We start from the raw sequence: 18,622 nt of genomic DNA, 5'->3' as shown, positions 1-18,622 counted from the left end.
GTTGAGAAGTTCCTAAAAGGCAGAGATGAGATTTGAATCTTGGTCTGCCCAACTGAAAACTCAAAACTTTCTAATGGCCCAGTATCTTATTTAACCTTCATATCAACCTAATTGCTAAGAATTATTATAAACCCTACGTTGTATTCAATACATTCACATGCCATTATAGAGAACCTGGTGTGTACAAGCCTTGGTCCTAGAAATTCAAAAGGGAACAAAATAATGACCTCTTCCTTCAAGAGTGGACACTCTGGTGGGGGTGCCTGCTAAATGACACAGTCATGTACAAGGTTCTGCAGGACGGGCATCAAGGAAGGCTTCACAAATGTCAGGAAGTGTGAAATATGGTAAGAGGAGAAAACAGGCTCAGAAAGGTTAAATTATTTGCCCAAGGTAAACAGCTAGTATGTGACAAAGTCCAGGATTTGAGCCCAATCTGCCTGGCTTCAATTTATTCTCTCATACCATGGTCCCCAAGGCCGCTTTCTAACACTGTCACTTAACCTCTCTGAGGCTTTGCTTTTTCATCTATAAAGTGGAAATGTAAGTGTACTTCCCTCAAAGGGTCATTTAAGAGGCTTTTCTCAGTGTAAAGTGCCCATTACTAACTATGCTTGGCAAAATACATGCTCAATAAGGAGCTATAATAATTATTCAACTAATAATCATATTAACAATGCTTTAGTGACACCAGAGCTACCTTTCCAGTATTGGGACTCCCATAGGGCCACAGGGTGACTCAAAAGAAGAATGAGACTGGCTGGTTCAGAGAAATTCAGGAGATTTTACTGAATGATGCTCCATCAGAGGTAAGTAATGCCTGGCCCAAGCCTGACATAGGGAAGAAACTTCCTTCTGCTGTCTTATGATACAGTCTCCAGTAACCTTCCAATTTTACCCCTCCTATCACAGGACAGACCACATGTCATAAACAAGGCGGCCAGAGGGGCCTTAATCTTCTTTCCCATATCCCAAGATCCATAACATCATTCCATTCTTCCAGTTTGGCAGGAAGCTTTGAAGATCTCAGCTTGCCTAAATTTTCTATCTGGGTGGAAGATCTCAAAGGCATACTGAAGCAATTACTTAGGGCAACAGAAGGAAAGAAAAGGAATTGATCACACACAAGTACAAGCATTCAAGGCTGTATAACCTTATGGAGATGATCTCAGATCTTGGGTAGAAAATGGATGCAGGACATAAGAGAGTGTTCTTTACCTAACTGTGCTCACTCCAAGTCTGTTTGAATATTAGATTACCCTAAAATTGATAGAACTCTGGGGCATCAGACCTCTGCAACCTTAACTCATTAATACTCCTCAACAAATACCTCATGTTGTGCTTCAAAGTGTTTTCAAACCAACTCTGTACACAGACATTATGTCATCTGATCTTCACAACACCCTGCAGGGGCAGATGGTTCCCTCCCCATTATTGCCATGAAGGAAAACAAGTCTCAGAAAGAGAAAAGCCATACCCCAGGTCACACAGCTACGTGGATGGTGGAGCTGGAGTGAAAATGCACTGAGTCCTCCCAGTTTCCACCACCCTTCAGAGCCTCTGCCTTGTATGGCTGAGACAGTATAAAGGAGGGGTTCTTAATTTTTGGTGCCATGTACCCCTTGGGAAATCTGGTGAAGCCTGTGAACTCTCTATCAGAATAACATTTTTAAATACATGAAATAAAATACAAAGGAAACCAACTGTATTGAAATAATACCGTTATCAAAATACATGTGTGACATAGTAGCATATGTGCTCCTATAACACATTAAATAGCAATGTGCAATGACAGGTCTAATAACTACTATAATTCTGAAGTAGATAAACATAAATATTTCAAAAAATCTGCACTAATTTGTGATATGATAATATCTGTGATACTTGTGAAAAAGTCACAGGTACTGCCAATACTTCTGTACTTTGTTTACCTACATTTATGATGGAAGAAAAGTCTAAACTTCAGTTAGAGGTTAGTGAAAATCTAAACATTTTTTCCATCCAAATTCACACACTTCCTAAGTTCTTCCCACAGTCTCTAGGTTAAGAAAAGAAACTCCTGATAGAGGAGGTTGATGAAATATAAAGTGAGAGCCCCCAAAGTGGGACCAGGATTAGTTTCATTAAATATATTAATGTTTATAAATTAGAACAGTGCCCATCACATAGTAGCAAGAAATTTTACAAATGATAGAGATACTGATTTTTTTGTACATTTTGAAATGGTGAAATTCTAAGTCAATACAAAACTGGCAGGAGAGTCCCACAAGTCTGTATTTCTGGGTGAAGAAGTGACAGATGAGCTTCAATGTGAGCAAACACAAAGTACTGCATTTAGGAGAAAATGAGACAAATGCTATTCACAAGATGTTAGTCTCCAAACCATCAGTTCTGGCAAAGGAAAGGGATCTGGGAGTTGTTGGAGAGAAGTCCAATGTGTGGTTGGAATCATAAAAAGACAACAAATTCTAAACACGTTAAAAATAGAAACAAAATATAAGACATTATCTTATTCCCATTTTTTAAAAAAAGTTTTGTACCCACACCAGTAAAACAGTTTGTTTCCATGTGGCTGGACCTCAAGACATGAAATTCAACATTTCAATTCAAACGTTGCTCAAGTGCTTATTCTGTCCAAGACTTTCTACCAGCAATAGGGGATGCAAGGATGAATATGAGAGTGTACCTGTCCTTGAGGAGTTTGAAGGAGGAGCTCTAAGAATCAAGATTAGTGGGTTTTAATACATGAACAAAATATATTCTACCCAATGGACCAGAACCATATAGTCCAAGAGAGAAAAGCCTGGAATGTTGAATTCAGTGTTTTTCACATAATAAGCTCCTTCACCCTCCCCTCTCCCGCTCCCTCTCCCTCTGCCTCTCTTTCCCTCTCTCTTTCCCTTACTCACTCACACACACACACATACACACACACAGAAGCGTGTGCAGCACTTAGCAACACTGGTATTACAAGCAATCATGCTTTGTTTATTCAGCAATAGAAGACATTGAGGTATTTCAGTGAGTTTACCAGATAACTGAAACATGCCCCTTCCAGTACCAACCTTTTTTAAAAATCAATTTAAATGAAAACATTTCTAAGATGTTTTACATCCATTTCCATACTGTTAAACAGAGGGTTCTTGATGTGTCCTGACCTTGCTGTGATGACTCCATATCAAATGACTCAATGACTATTAACTAAAAACGTTAGTTATGAGAAAACTACTGAGAAAGAATATTCTTCCACTAACTCAACTACACATGGAACAATGAAAGGGCTGATTCCCTGATAAACATCCTTGCTCATTAAATGGCTAAAACCAGCCTCCAGCAGCCATAACTAGCTATGCTAACCCAGGCTCACCATTCTAGAAATGTTGGGGCTAAGAGCTGCTCGTGGGACCACTAGCAGGGACGTTACTCTGAATCTCAACGGTCTGAAGGGCTAAAGGTGCCTGCCCCCTCTGCTGACCTAACAGCCTGGGGAAAAGGACACAGTATTGTCTCACTATTCTCCAACCTCTGCCCAAATATGCTAGTGAGAAATACTACCATGAAATGGCCATTTGGTTTATCAGACAGCTAAGTCACGAGAATTGGACTCCCCGGTTCTGTCACTGGCCCTGAGACCTTAGGCAAGTCACTCAACCTCTGGGTCCCATGAGTGGGACAGTGAGAGAGAGGATGCTGGCATTGCTGGCTAGATTTTTCTTTCTTGCTCACCTAATAGAACCAAGTAGGGCCATGATAGGGTCCATCAGACTGTGGCAGCCCAGGCTGATGAGCATTGTGTTCTGGCCAGTGTTCAGAAAGGGAATCTGCACTGTTATCAACTTGGCGAGCCAGAGACAGTGCAGGGCCTGTGGCAGCGAGAGTCCTGAGGGACAAAGGTGGAGGAAGCCACAGGAAGAGACACTTCATTGCCACCATCTCCCATGTGAACCCTCCAGCAACTGTATTCACCCCTTCTTCCCCCTGTTGGCCCATGACTCCCTCCTCCTTCACTTGGAAGGGCACAGAGACAAAATAAAATCATACCTACTGCAGATACCAAGCCCCAAGGCCAGTCTGGAATAAGACTCTCTATGGTTACCTTAGCATAACTCCGCTCTGCTGCATCCAGCATCAGAGTCAGAGCCTCTAGCAGCTGCTGCTTCAGCTAGTGTGCAACCTTGAGGCTGTCCTCTGCAGTGGAGTAAAGGAGGCTTGTTGAGTCTGTCTGAGCCCCAAAGCAGGCTGTTCTCATCCCACTCACTCATAGTGACAGAGGGCTGGAATAGAAGCATCCAAGCTCACGTTCACAGGGAAGCAGGTATATCTCACTCACGTAAAGGCTATTGGTCCAGAAGTGCACACTTCAGAGATTGAGCGGCCCCTCTGGTTCTTCATTTCTCTCTGAAACATCAGGACAGGCTTACCTGCATCAAGATACACATTGAGGGCTTCCCTGGTGGCGCAGTGGTTGAGAGTCCGCCTGCCGATGCAGGGGACACGGGTTCGTGCCCCGGTCTGGGAAGATCCCACATGCCGCGGAGCGGCTGGGCCCGTGAGCCATGGCCACTAAGCCTGTGCGTCTGGAGCCTGTGCTCCGCAATGGGAGAGGCCACAACAGTGAGAGGCCTGCGTACTGCAAAAAAAAAAAAAAAAAAAAAAAATACACATTGATTCCTAATAGATGTTACCCTGAATTTACAGGCTAGAGATCCCAAGAGATACAAATGCCTTCCAAGTTCCCTTCCCATCTCTTACCTACCCATCTGGTCCCTGCTGAGTGACTAATACACATGTCAGCTTCTAGCAGCCAATCTCATAGGCTCTTGCCCTTCTTAGCCTTAATAAGCTTCTTTCCCTGGCCAGGAAGCAGCGCTGCACTGAGGGTGTGCTCTGCTCACCACAGGGCTGAGACTCAGCCAATTTCAGTTGGATGAGGGCAGCTGCCTCATGGTTCTCATGGATCCCCTGGCACATGGACACAGGGCAATCATGTTGTGCTTCTCATTGTCCCTAGGGCATCAGCATTTGATGTAGTCAAGCAAAGCTGTCCTCAGTGTACCATTCTGCTCAGGAGAAAAGGGAATATGCCAATGTCTCAACCAGGGACTGCAAAGCAGACAGGATTGGCTGAGTCCCCTGGTCCTGAAAGTTCCTTAAAAACTCCCCCAAAAGGAAAAAGCTAAGCAAAAATGAAAATGAATACAAAAGTTTATACTATCCCCCAATGTTCATAGCAGCATTATTTACAATAGCCAAGACATGGAAACAACCTAAGTGTCCATCAACAGGTGGATGGGTAAAGGAGCTGTGGTACACACACACACAAACACACACACACACTGAAATACTACTCAGCCATAAAAAGGAACGAAATTTTGCCATTTGCAGCAACATGGATGGGCTTGGAGGGCATTATGCTAAGTAAACTAAGTCAGACAGAGAAAGACAAATATTGTATGATGTCACTTATATGTGGAACCTAAAAAATACAACAAACTAGTGACTATACCAAAAAAGAAGGAGACTCACAGATACAGAGAATAAACTAGTGGTTACCAGTGGGGAGTACGGGGAGGGGCAATATAGGGGTTAGGGAGTGAGAGGTACAAACTATTGGGTGTAAGATAGGCTCAAAAATGTACTGTACAACACGGAGATTAGAGCCAATATTTTGCAATAACTGTAAATGGAAAGTAACCTTTAAAACTGTATAAAAGGGCTTCCCTGGTGGCGCAGTGGCTGAGAGTCTGCCTGCCGATGCAGGGGACACGGGTTCGTGCCCCGGTCCGGGAAGATCCCACATGCTGCGGAGTGGCTAGGCCCGTGAGCCATGGCCGCTGAGCCTGCGCATCCAGAGCCTGTGCTCCACAACGGGAGAGGCCACAACAGTGAGAGGCCCACGTACCGCAAAAAAAAAAAAAAAAAAAACTGTATAAAAATAATAAAATTTTAATGGAGGCCATAAGATATATCACTCAAAACTGAGAAAGTTTTAAGAGTGACAGCGTTGCCACTATTAATTTTGATGAGACACAAGGCCTAGACTTAGACTTTCCAGGCAAAATGAGATGCTTGACCCCTTAAGGGAGCCAATTTGAGTTGTGTGTTGTGATAATAATTAGGTAAAATATCTTAACTGATATTTAGAATTAAGTAATCCAAATGCAACTATATTTCACCTGGTATGTCTATAAATACAATGTAGGAAAGATAAGAGTTGAGGACTTAGATGTGAAGCTCTTAATTAAATAGAAGGTGTCATTAAAAAAATTTATGTTATCCTGAGCATAAGGAAATAGGCACATCCTCTCTGCTGGTGGGAGTGTGAACAGTAAAACCTTTCAGAAGGGAGAAGACTTTAAAAGTGTAGTCATATGTTATTCTAACAATTTCACTTCTAGAAATATATCCCTTAAAAATGGCAGAGAAAAGTGCTAAGATGAATGTAAGAAAGATATTTAATAACAAATAATTAGAAACAATCCAGATGAGCAAAATTAGGGCTAAGAGAATACCATATAGCCATTAAAACTGATGTCAGTTTCAGAAATATTCATGATACGTTTATTGTTAAGTGAGAAAAACAGTCTATTTCATACCTGCACAGCATGATGTAAGTTTTATTTAAAATATGTAAATATATATGTATATACGTTTGTGGATATGTGCAAAGAAAGGGGTGATACCAAATTGTTTGCAGTGCTTGTCTCCAGATGGTAGATAGACAGAGGGATTTCTTTTCTGTGTTGTTCTGTTGTCCAAGTGTCTTATATTGAATACGCATTAATTCTGTAATCAGAAAAAAGTTATTAAAAGAATATTTCAATGAGGAAGCAAGAAACAGTTATTAGATTGTACAGAACAGAGGTTCTAAGCCTACAGTGTAGGGTTTCCATCTTCTTCCTTCGAGCAGTCATCTAGCCCTTCTCTCCCTGGAGGTGTATCTGTTTTCAGATTAAATATCTTCTCCCTCTTTTTCCTGTTTGATTCTTACCTGGAGTAGGTTAGGAACCATATCATTAAGTCTGTAAACAATTTAAAATAAGAGACAATTGAGTGAAGACCTGAAAGTTAAATCAGAGAAAATCATTGATTTATGACTCAATTTTTTTCACCCAATTCTGTAACCTTCATATCCACTCCATTTCATATCACACCTAAAGGCAAAATCTTTAACCTGGCATTCAGGGACCTTCATGTTTTGGCCAAAGACTTCATTTCTAATCTTATTTCTCACTTCTGCCACCCTTCACCTACCCTACTTAAGCCTAACTGAACTCCCTGTGCTTCCCTCTACATCCCAAGTCCAAATACTACCCATTCTTCAAGTCCCAGCTCAAATGCTACTTCCTCCATTAAGCCCTCCTGGATTCCCCTGACTGCCTTCCCATATCTGAATGACCTCTCCCTTCTTTGAGCTCCCAAGAACCCTTTATCTGTACCTCCAAAGTAAGACTTAACCACTGTCTACCCTGTAGTATGATCATGTACCTATCATCCTCCCTGCAAGGACCATATTTGATTCCTTCCTTCCTTCATTCATTCATTCACTCAGCAAATATTTATGGAGAATCTACTACATTCTGACAACTGTTCTAGGCATTAGTTATGCAACAGTAACTTGTATTTTCAAAGGCTTATTCTGGATGCTAAGTGGAAAGTAGAGTATAAGTGGTAAGGGAGGAAATAGGGAGACCAGTTGGAGGCTATTGCAGTTATCCAGGTGAGAAACAAATAAAGGTAGTTTTGAAACACGGTGGTAGCATTGGAACTAATGTGAAATGGAAAGATTCCAGGTATAATCTGAAGATGCAAAATAACTGAATACAGGATATAAGGGAAAGAGTGGAATAAGGAATGAAGCTTCTTGGCCTGAGCAACTGGAATTTACTGAGATGGGGGAGATTGTGGAGAAGTAGATTTGGGAAGGAAGATCAGATTTGGATGTGTTAACTTTGAGATGCCTATCTCTCTTTAAGGTAGAAATCTCAGGCAGGCAGTTGGACAAAGGAATCTGAAGGTCAGAAGAAATCCAAGATGAGGATATACAATCGAAATCATCAGCTTTTAGATGGCATTTAAAGTCTTGAAATTAAATGAGATCACCAAGGGAATGACCGAGGTCCAAGAACTGAGCCCAAGAGAACTCTAAAGTTAAAAGGTCAGGGATATAAAAAAAATCAGCAAGTGATACTGAAAAGGAGCACTGAAAACCAAGAGAGTGTAGCATCCTAGAAGCCAAGTGAAGAAAGTATATGAATGAAGAAAGAGTGAATGTTTCAAATGCTGAAGTCAAGTCAAGTCATGTGAGAACTGACCACTGGACTTAGCAATGTGAAGGGCACTGGTGACCTTGTAGTTTCAGTGGGCATGGGAGCAAAAGCCTGACTGGGGGGCGGTTAGGAAAGAATGAGAAGATGGGTCTGAAGCTAAAAGGGAAAATCGAGTCAAGAGAGGGTTTTTTTTTTTTTTTTTTTTTTTTTTTTATTTTTTTTTATTTTTATTTTTATTTTTTGCTTTATCACAAATTTAATCAGTTATATGTATACATATGTTCCCATATCCCCTCCCTTTTGCGTCTCCCTCCCACCCTCCCTATCCCACCCCTCCAGGCGGTCACAAAGCACCGAGCTGATCTCCCTGTGCTATGCGGCTGCTTCCCACTAGCTATCTACCTTACGTTTGGTAGTGTATATATGTCCATGCCGCTCTTTCACTTTGTCACAGCTTACCCTTCCCCCTCCCCATATCCTCAAGTCCATTCTCTAGTAGGTCTGTGTCTTTATTCCTGTCTTACCCCTATGTTCTTCATGACCTTTTTTTTTCTTAAATTCCATATATATGTGTCAGCATACAGTATTTGTCTTTCTCTTTCTGACTTACTTCACTCTGTATGACAGACTCTAGGTCCATCCACCTCATTACAAATAGTTCAATTTCATTTCTTTTTATGGCTGAGTAATATTCCATTGTATGTATGTGCCACATCTTCTTTACCCATTCATCCAATGATGGACACTTAGGTTGTTTCCATCTCCGGGCTATTGTAAATAGGGCTGCTATGAACATTTTGGTACATGTCTCTTTTTGAATTATGGTTTTCTCAGGGTATATGCCCAGTAGTGGGATTGCAGGGTCATATGGTAGTTCTATTTGTAGTTTTTTAAGGAACCTCCATACCGTTCTCCATAGTGGCTGTACCAATTCACATTCCCACCAGCAGTGCAAGAGTGTTCCCTTTTTTCCACACCCTCTCCAGCATTTATTGTTTCTAGATTTTTTGATGATGGCCATTCTGACTGGTGTGAGATGATATCTCATTGTAGTTTTGATTTGCATTTCTCTAATTAGTAAAGATGTTGAGCATCCTTTCATGTGTTTGTTGGCAGTCTGTATATCTTCTGTGGAGAAATGTCTATTTAGGTCTTCTGCCCATTTTTGGATTGGGTTGTTTGTTTTTTTGTTATTGAGCTGCATGAGCTGCTTATAAATTTTGGAGATTAATCCTTTGTCAGTTGCTTCATTTGCAAATATTTTCTCCCATTCTGAGGGTTGTCTTTTGGTCTTGTTTATGGTTTCCTTTGCTGTGCAAAAGCTTTTAAGTTTCATTAGGTCCCATGTGTTTATTTTTGTCTTTATTTCCATTTCTCTAGGAGGTGGGTCAAAAAGGATCTTGCTGTGATTTATGTCATAGAGTGTTCTGCCTATGTTGTCCTCTAAGAGTTTGATAGTGTCTGGCCTTACATTTAGGTCTTTAATCCATTTTGAGCTTATTTTTGTGTATGGTGTTAGGGAGTGATCGAATCTCATACTTTTACATGTCCCTGTCCAGTTTTCCCAACACCACTTATTGAAGAGACTGTCCTTTCTCCACTGTACATTCCTGCCTCCTTTATCAAAGATAAGGTGACCATATGTCCGTGGGTTTATCTCTGGGCTTTCTATCCTGTTCCATTGATCTATCTTTCTGTTTCTGTGCCAGTACCATACTGTCTTGATTACTGCAGCTTTGTAGTATAGTCTGAAGTCAGGGAGCCTGATTCCTCCAGCTCCATTTTTCGTTCTCAAGATTGCTTTGGCTATTCGGGGTCTTTTGTGTTTCCATACAAATTGTGAAATTTTTTGTTCTAGTTCTGTGAAAAATGCCAGTGGTATTTTGATAGGGATTGCATTGAATCTGTAGATTGCTTTGGGTAGTAGAGTCATTTTCACAATGTTGATTCTTCCAATCCAAGAACATGGTACATCTCTCCATCTATTTGTATCATCTTTAATTTCTTTCATCAGTGTCTTATAATTTTCTGCATACAGGTCTTTTGTCTCCTTAGGTAGGTTTATTCCTAGATATTTTATTCTTTTTGTTGCAATGGTAAATGGGAGTGTTTCCTTGATTTCACTTTCAGATTTTTCATCATTAGTATATAGGAATGCCAGAGATTTCTGTGCATTAATTTTGTATCCTGCAACTTTACCAAATTCATTGATTAGCTCTAGTAGTTTTCTGGTAGCATCTTTAGGATTCTCTATGTATAGTATCATGTCATCTGCAAACAGTGACAGCTTTACTTCTTCTTTTCCAATTTGGATTCCTTTTATTTCCTTTTCTTCTCTGATTGCTGTGGCTAAAACTTCCAAAACTATGTTGAATAAGAGTGGTGAGAGTGGGCAACCTTGTCTTGTTCCTGATCTTAGTGGAAATGGTTTCAGTTTTTCACCATTGAGGACGATGCTGGCTGTGGGTTTGTCATATATGGCCTTTATTATGTTGAGGAAAGTTCCCTCTATGCCTACTTTCTGCAGGGTTTTTATCATGAATGGGTGTTGAATTTTGTCGAAAGCTTTCTCTGCATCTATTGAGATGATCATATGGTTTTTCTCCTTCAATTTGTTAATATGGTGTATCACGTTGATTGATTTGCGTATATTGAAGAATCCTTGCATTCCTGGGATAAACCCCACTTGATCATGGTGTATGATCCTTTTAATGTGCTGTTGGATTCTGTTTGCTAGTATTTTGTTGAGGATTTTTGCATCTATGTTCATCAGTGATATTGGCCTGTAGTTTTCTTTCTTTGTGACATCCTTGTCTGGTTTTGGTATCAAGGTGATGGTGGCCTCGTAGAATGAGTTTGGGAGTGTTCCTCCCTCTGCTATATTTTGGAAGAGTTTGAGAAGGATAGGCGTTAGCTCTTCTCTAAATGCTTGATAGAATTCGCCTGTGAAGCCATCTGGTCCTGGGCTTTTGTTTGTTGGAAGATTTTTTATCACAGTTTCAATTTCAGTGCTTGTGATTGGTCTGTTCATATGTTCTATTTCTTCCTGATTCAGTCTTGGCAGGTTGTGCATTTCTAAGAATTTGTCCATTTCTTCCAGGTTGTCCATTTTATTGGCATAGAGTTGCTTATAGTAATCTCTCACGATCTTTTGTATTTCTGCAGTGTCAGTTGTTACTTCTCCTTTTTCATTTCTAATTCTATTGATTTGAGTCTTCTCCCTTTTTTTCTTGATGAGTCTGGCTAATGGTTTATCAATTTTGTTTATCTTCTCAAAGAACCAGCTTTTAGTTTTATTGATCTTTGCTATTGTTTCCTTCATTTCTTTTTCATTTATTTCTGATCTGATTTTTATGATTTCTTTCCTTCTGCTAACTTTGGGATGTTTTTGTTCTTCTTTCTCTAATTGCTTTAGGTGCAAGGTTAGGTTGTTTAGTCGAGATATTTCCTGTTTCTTAAGGTGGGATTGTATTGCTATAAACTTCCCTCTTAGAACTGCTTTTGCTGCATCCCATAGGTTTTGGGTCGTCGTGTCTCCATTGTCATTTGTTTCTAGGTATTTTTTTATTTCCTCTTTGATTTCTTCAGTGATCACTTCGTTATTAAGTAATGTATTGTTTAGCCTCCATGTGTTTGTATTTTTTATAGCTCTTTTCCTGTAATTGATATCTAGTCTCATAGCATTGTGGTCGGAAAAGATACTTGATACAATTTCAATTTTCTTAAATTTACCAAGGCTTGATTTGTGACCCAAGATATGATCTATCCTGGAGAATGTTCCATGAGCACTTGAGAAAAATGTGTATTCTGTTGTTTTTGGATGGAATGTCCTATAAATATCAATTAAGTCCATCTTGTTTAATGTATCATTTAAAGCTTGTGTTTCCTTATTTATTTTCATTTTGGATGATCTGTCCATTGGTGAAAGTGGGGTGTTAAAGTCCCCTACTATGATTGTGTTACTGTCGATTTCTCCTTTTATGGCTGTTAGTGTTTGCCTTATGTATTGAGGTGCTCCTATGTTGGGTGCATAAATATTTACAATTGTTATATCTTCTTCTTGGATCGATCCCTTGATCATTATGTAGTGTCCTTCTTTGTCTCTTCTAGTAGTCTTTATTTTAAAGTCTATTTTGTCTGATATGAGAATTGCTACTCCAGCTTTCTTTTGGTTTCCATTTGCATGGAATATCTTTTTCCATCCCCTTACTTTCAGTCTGTATGTGTCTCTAGGTCTGAAGTGGGTCTCTTGTAGACAGCATATATATGGGTCTTGTTTTTGTATCCATTCAGCCAATCTGTGTCTTTTGGTGGGAGCGTTTAGTCCATTTACATTTAAGGTAATTATCGATATGTATGTTCCTATTCCCATTTTCTTAATTGTTTTGGGTTCGTTATTGTAGGTCTTTTCCTTCTGTTGTGTTTCTTGCCTAGAGAAGTTCCTTTAGCATTTGTTGTAAAGCTGGTTTGGTGGTGCTGAACTCTCTCAGCTTTTGCTTGTCTGTAAACGTTTTAATTTCTCCATCAAATCTGAATGAGATCCTTGCTGGGTAGAGTAATCTTGGTTGCAGGTTTCTCTCCTTCATCACTTTAATTATGTCCTGCCACTCCCTTCTGGCTTGTAGAGTTTCTGCTGAGAGATCAGCTGTTATCCTGATGGGGATTCCCTTGTGTGTTATTTGTTGTTTTTGCCTTGCTGCTTTTAATATGATTTCTTTGTGTTTAATTTTTGACAGTTTGATTAATATGTGTCTTGGCGTATTTCTCCTTGGATTTATTCTGTATGGGACTAAGAGAGGGTTTTTTTAAGATAGAAAAGTGACAATATTATTGCCTGCTGTTGAAAATAATCAAGAAGATAGGGGAAATGGTCAATAAATGAATTTCAAAAAGGTAGGAAGTGAACTAGAGAGAAGGAAAGAAAAAATAAAAGAAGAAAAGGACAAGTGAAAAGAAGGGAGGCAGCAAGGGTGAGAGCCAGAGAGCATTAAACTCTTAAAGTTGGTAGAAAAGGTAATCTTGTCCCATCAGGACTCTTTCTCTTGCCTAGGGGTGACTGTAGGGCACTTGAACTGGTCTCAGCAAGGGAGATTTAGAGAAATGCTATAAGGATTTACTTTATAATGTTAAGAGAAGCTGACTGCAAAGGTACAAGTCCTGACTTTTCGACCTTGGGCAAGCTATTCAGCCTCCCCATGCCTCAATTTCCTCATCTGTAAAATGGGGATGATAACATTATCTTCCTCATAGGGTTGTTATAAGGCTTAAATAAATTACTTATAGTGCTTGGAGCATGATGTACACGTGAGCTATCATCATCACTCTCTCAGAGAATCAAAGGCCAGGAATCCCCCTGGGCCTGAGAAACAACTGAACTTGAGCCACAGGATGAGCCAGGCCTCATAAAAAGAAGAGGCTGAGAAGTCCCACGATCTGCAGTCAGCAAGCTGGAGACCCAGGAGAGCCAGTGGTGTAGTTCCAGTCTGAGTCCAAAGGTCTGAGAATCAGGAGAACTAATGGTGAAACTTCTAGTCTGAGTCCGAAGGGCTGAGAACCAGGAGAGCCCATGGTGTAGTTCCAGTCTGAAAACAAGCAGCCCTGAGACCCAGAAAGAGCTAATGTTTCCATTTGAGTCCAAAGACAATAAAAATCCAATGTCCCAGTTCAAAGGCAGTCAGGCAGGAGGAATTGTCTCTTACTTGCAGGAGGGTCAGCCTTTTTCGTCTACTCAGATGTTTAACTGATTAGATGGGGCCCACCCACATTAGGGAGGGCAATCTGCTTTACTCAGTCTGCTAATTCAAATGTTAATCTCATCCAGAAACACTCTCACAGACACACCCAGAAATAATGTTTAGCCAAATATCTGGGCACTCTGTGGCCCAGTAAAATTGACACATAAATAAAACTAGCCATCACAGTAAGCTATCACTGCAAACCTTCCTAGTATAAAGCAACTTGACTGGATTGACGCTAAGTGCTTACACTTCAAGTTTCTTCATTATTTCAAGTCGTATATAGTTTTATATTTATTATAAATTCACTAGCAAAAACATTATTTTTACAATTCCATTATTTGATCCAAGCAGATACTGAGAAACATACAGCCTCTAGGTTGGGTTGGCCCCCGATCCTACATTACTACAAGTCAAAATGACCTTTCCTTTATTGTCTCATTGAGGCCTGGCTCACAGACATTGGTCACTCAGGCTTGAATAATGCCTTCATTTATTCATTCATTCACTCACTCATCAAATTGATCATCTATGTGCCTACCACAGTTCTGGCAACTAGAAATACAGCAGTCAGCAAATGTATATTATATATATATATTTATAACTTATATATAATATAAATAATGTTGGATGATGATATGTGTTATATAAAACTAAAGCAGGGAATACTCCTAAAGATGAGAGAATGCACCATGCTGATAGGGGAGGGGCATTCCTCCAGAGGGAACAGCTAATACAAAAGCTCTGAGACAAGAAGTTACCTGGTGTGTTTGAGGAACAAAAAGGCAGAGTGAGTGAGGGGGACATTACTAAGAGATGAGGTCAGAGAGTTAACTGGAGGAGAGAGGGCAGATCATGTTGGACCTTATAGACCCTGACAGCCCTTGGTGAGATGAGGAGCTCTGCAGAGTTCTGAGTGGAGGAGAGCGTGATCTACCCGTTAAAAGAATCACTCTGAAATCTTCACTGAGAATGCACTGCGGGGGTGACGGAGGTGGGGGAAACAGGAACACCAGTGAGGAAGCTATTGCAATAATCCAAAAGAGGGATGATGACAGCTTCAGGGTGATAGCATTGGAGTCCAAGAGTGGTCAAATACAGGAGATACATCGATATTGAAATTGGAATCATCAGGATTTCCTGATGGATTAGTTGTGAGGTGTGAGACAAAGAGAGGAGTCAAGGGTGACTCAAGGTTTTCAGCCTGAGGAACTGGAAGGATGGAGAGCCACCTCTCGAGATGGGGAAGACCATGGGATGAGCAGATTTGAGGGGAAATTCCATTTTTGACCTATTAAATTTGCGACATCTACTACATATCCAAGTGAAAATGTTAAGTAGGCAGATATATAAATCTGGAGTTCAGAGGAGAGGTCTGTGCTAGAAATATCAGTTTGGAGTTGTTGGCATATAGATCATACTTAAAGAGATAATACTGGATGAAATCACAAAGAGAGCGGGCGTTGATAGAGAAGAAAAGGAATTCAAAAACTAAGCCTTAGGGCACCCCAATATTAACAAACTGGGAAGGTGAGTAGGAAATTACAAAGGAGGCTGTGAAGGAGCAGACAGCAATGGAGGAGGAAACCATTTTAAGGGTTGTCTTGCCAAAGTCTTTGCCCTATCTGCATGAAGAATGGCAGAGCCTAGAGTCTTACCTGCACAAATGAAAGAATAAATAAATGAGTGAATGAATTAAAATCTCTCACCATTCCTGAGCTGCTTTTATGCATATGCCAGTATATTAAGTAGTTGCATGGACTTTAGCAGAATACTTAAGGTCACTGGGCAATTTTGCCAAACACACAGACCATCATTTGGGGCATTCCATTTACCGTTCAATTCCCTCTTTCCTCCCAAAGTTCTGCAAATAAAGTTCCTGGTTCTTATTTGATCCATATCTAGATTCCCTTCACTAAATTCTGTGCCCAAGCCTAGCCTTGGAAAATTAGTCCATGCTGAAATACTTGGGGAGCTTCTTAATGAGCTTGATTTTCAGCTGCTAAACCTGATGGAACTCACAGAAATGTAAAAAAATTCAACTGTGACAGCCTTGACAGGAGACGGGAACACTATTAGCAGCCCCTATTAGCAGTGAATGAGTGCCGGGTACATACCTGATCTCCCCAAGCTGCAAAACACCAGTGGTTTCGCTGAGAAACAATCACAGAGACAGGTTGGGGCAAAGATAAAAGGAGGGGGCTTTATTTTCCTTTGCTCATTACATTCCCACTTTTCTTACCACTCATTGTATAAAGATACACTCATATAAGCACCTCTGGATAAAGAACCCACAAAGAAACAGCAAAAAGATCTTCAAACATTATTTGCTTCTCTAGATGTCTACGGATAAGAATATTAACTCTAACAGTACACCTGTGATGGTTCTATCATTGTGGCTGCAGCCTGTAGGCAATTCTAATTATGAAATCCCACCTCTGAGGCTTATTATTGAGAAAAAAGAAAGATTTTTTTAAAAACCTGCTAATGCCAGTGTTACAAATTTGGTTTTGTGTTTTAAAAATCCATGGAAATAGCCTATTTGATTGGAATTACAAAATATCAAAGGTGGAGGAGCCTTTTAAGACTATCCAGTCCAAGTCCCTCTTTTGACAAATGAGGAAACAGAGGCCCAGAGAGGGAAAAGGACTTGACCATGGTCATAAAATGAGAGACTGGCAGAGCTGGAACAATCTCAGCCTCCCTCTCCCAGCCTAGTGCTCTTTCTTTTCAGTACACTTGAGCATGTACTAATGGAAAACAAATTAAAGCAGAAGATTGCAATAAGGGTTAGAAAACCTAAAACTGCTCATAAAGGATGGTTATTTTCTCAACTGGTTTTCTACAGCACCAGAAATTCTAGCTGAAGTAATCCACGGAGCAAAACAAAGTGGATGACAGTCAAATACTAAACACTATTTTCATTTGAAAGCATTGTATTTACAGCCTTTTTTTTCTTCACAGGGTGAGACTCCACATATGTAAAAAATGAATTTAATGCCATTGAAAGTTTGGTATAATGACTGCTGAAAATCACAGGTGATTCGTGGTCCCTCGGGCATACCTGTTATGCCAGTAAACAAACAACTAAAATACCTCACCAGCAATGTTGGAACCCAAGGGCCAGTCCTGTGAGATGGACACAGCAAATTAAATCACTGATGACATCAGACAGGAATTTTTATGAACAAGGACAGGGAAAGACAGGGTTAAGGAGACTGATTGTGTGTGCACGTGTACGGGGCCAAGTGTGTGGAACTAAATACCACTCTCTCACCAGCTCCACAGGGAAGTGCGGGTTCGGGTTCCCTGGAGTGTGCTATCCTTAATAGCTCCACTGGGAGCTGCGGGTGCACTGAGAACCTCTTTGGTTGACAATGGGGATAGAAAAAGGAAAGCAGTAGTGCGTTTCCTTGCATACTTTTTCCCTCATTTATTTTCTATGTGCACTTTAAGAATAATAATTTTAAAAAGAGTTTTCCCAATTAAGTTTCTCTCTTCACTTTGTTAAAGCTAGGAAACAGCAGCCACTGCGGCCAGGAGAAAATCCTCTGAAGAGAGTGGTCTTTGTCTTAGGGTAACCAAGGATTAGATTAGGGGGCCTGCTTCTTGCCTTTTCTTGATGTCTTAGAGAGAGAATATTCACTCTCCAACCACCTGTCTCTTACCTTCTGGTTCACTTCTGGCCTGGAATTAGAGAATATTGGCTTCCCATTTGCCTCCAACCTGTGGAGAGAATCAAAAATTTGGGTGGAGTTGCCAAAACAGTCTTTCCATAGAAGCCCTTCCTCTTTCCAGGAGAACAAAGGCAACAGATGAAATGAAAAGGCAATTCTAAAAGTAAAAAGTATCTTTAATTTTAAATTGACACTCTAATCTGTGACAAAATGGTAAAATAAGCCAAGGAAGCATTTATGTGCTTAGCATTGTGGGGACAGAAGAATATAGTCACTATTCCAGCTGGGGAGACAAGACATACACATTCAATAATAGCAACAATATAAGAAAATACACAGGCTGAGTGGAGCTTGTTGTGATAGAAATTCACAATATGAAGAAGTGATTAGGGTAGAGACCTCAGTGAAGTCTTTGTAGAAGACGTAGCATGTGAGGAAAGACGAGAACTGCAGGAACAAAAAGTCAAGTGGCAGGATTAATACAGGTTGTCCATGGAAAGGCGAGAACACCAGCCTATTAGGAAGAAAGTTACGTAGAAGAGGTGGGGCCTTGAGAGCCAGACAGAAGAGTCTGGACCTGATGAAGCTAAGAGAAAAGGGCATTGTGAAGGTCTGAGCTTAGGAACAATTTAGTGAAAGCAGCATTGCAAAAAAAAAAAAGTAGTCAGTCAGGATGGACTCAGGAGAGAAACATCCAGAAAGGAGGTGGTTATAGAGCACCCAGCAGAAGACAATGAGGGCTTAGGTTATGGAATTGGAAACAGGCCAGGAGTTAGCAGGGTCAAATGTGCTAAAGCTAAAAGAAGGGAGAAAGTTTAAACAATTTGGATTTAAACTAAAAGAAGAAGGGAGAAAGTTTAAACAATTTGGATTTAAACTAATTTTGTCACTGGCTGTTGTGTAACTATGATGATGCTGTATGTCATTGCTCTGGGGTAAA

The sequence above is a fragment of the Hyperoodon ampullatus genome (assembly GCF_949752795.1).
Source record: "Hyperoodon ampullatus genome assembly, chromosome: X".
In the NCBI taxonomy this organism is placed as follows: domain Eukaryota; kingdom Metazoa; phylum Chordata; class Mammalia; order Artiodactyla; family Ziphiidae; genus Hyperoodon; species Hyperoodon ampullatus.
This window is presented reverse-complemented; position numbering follows the sequence as displayed.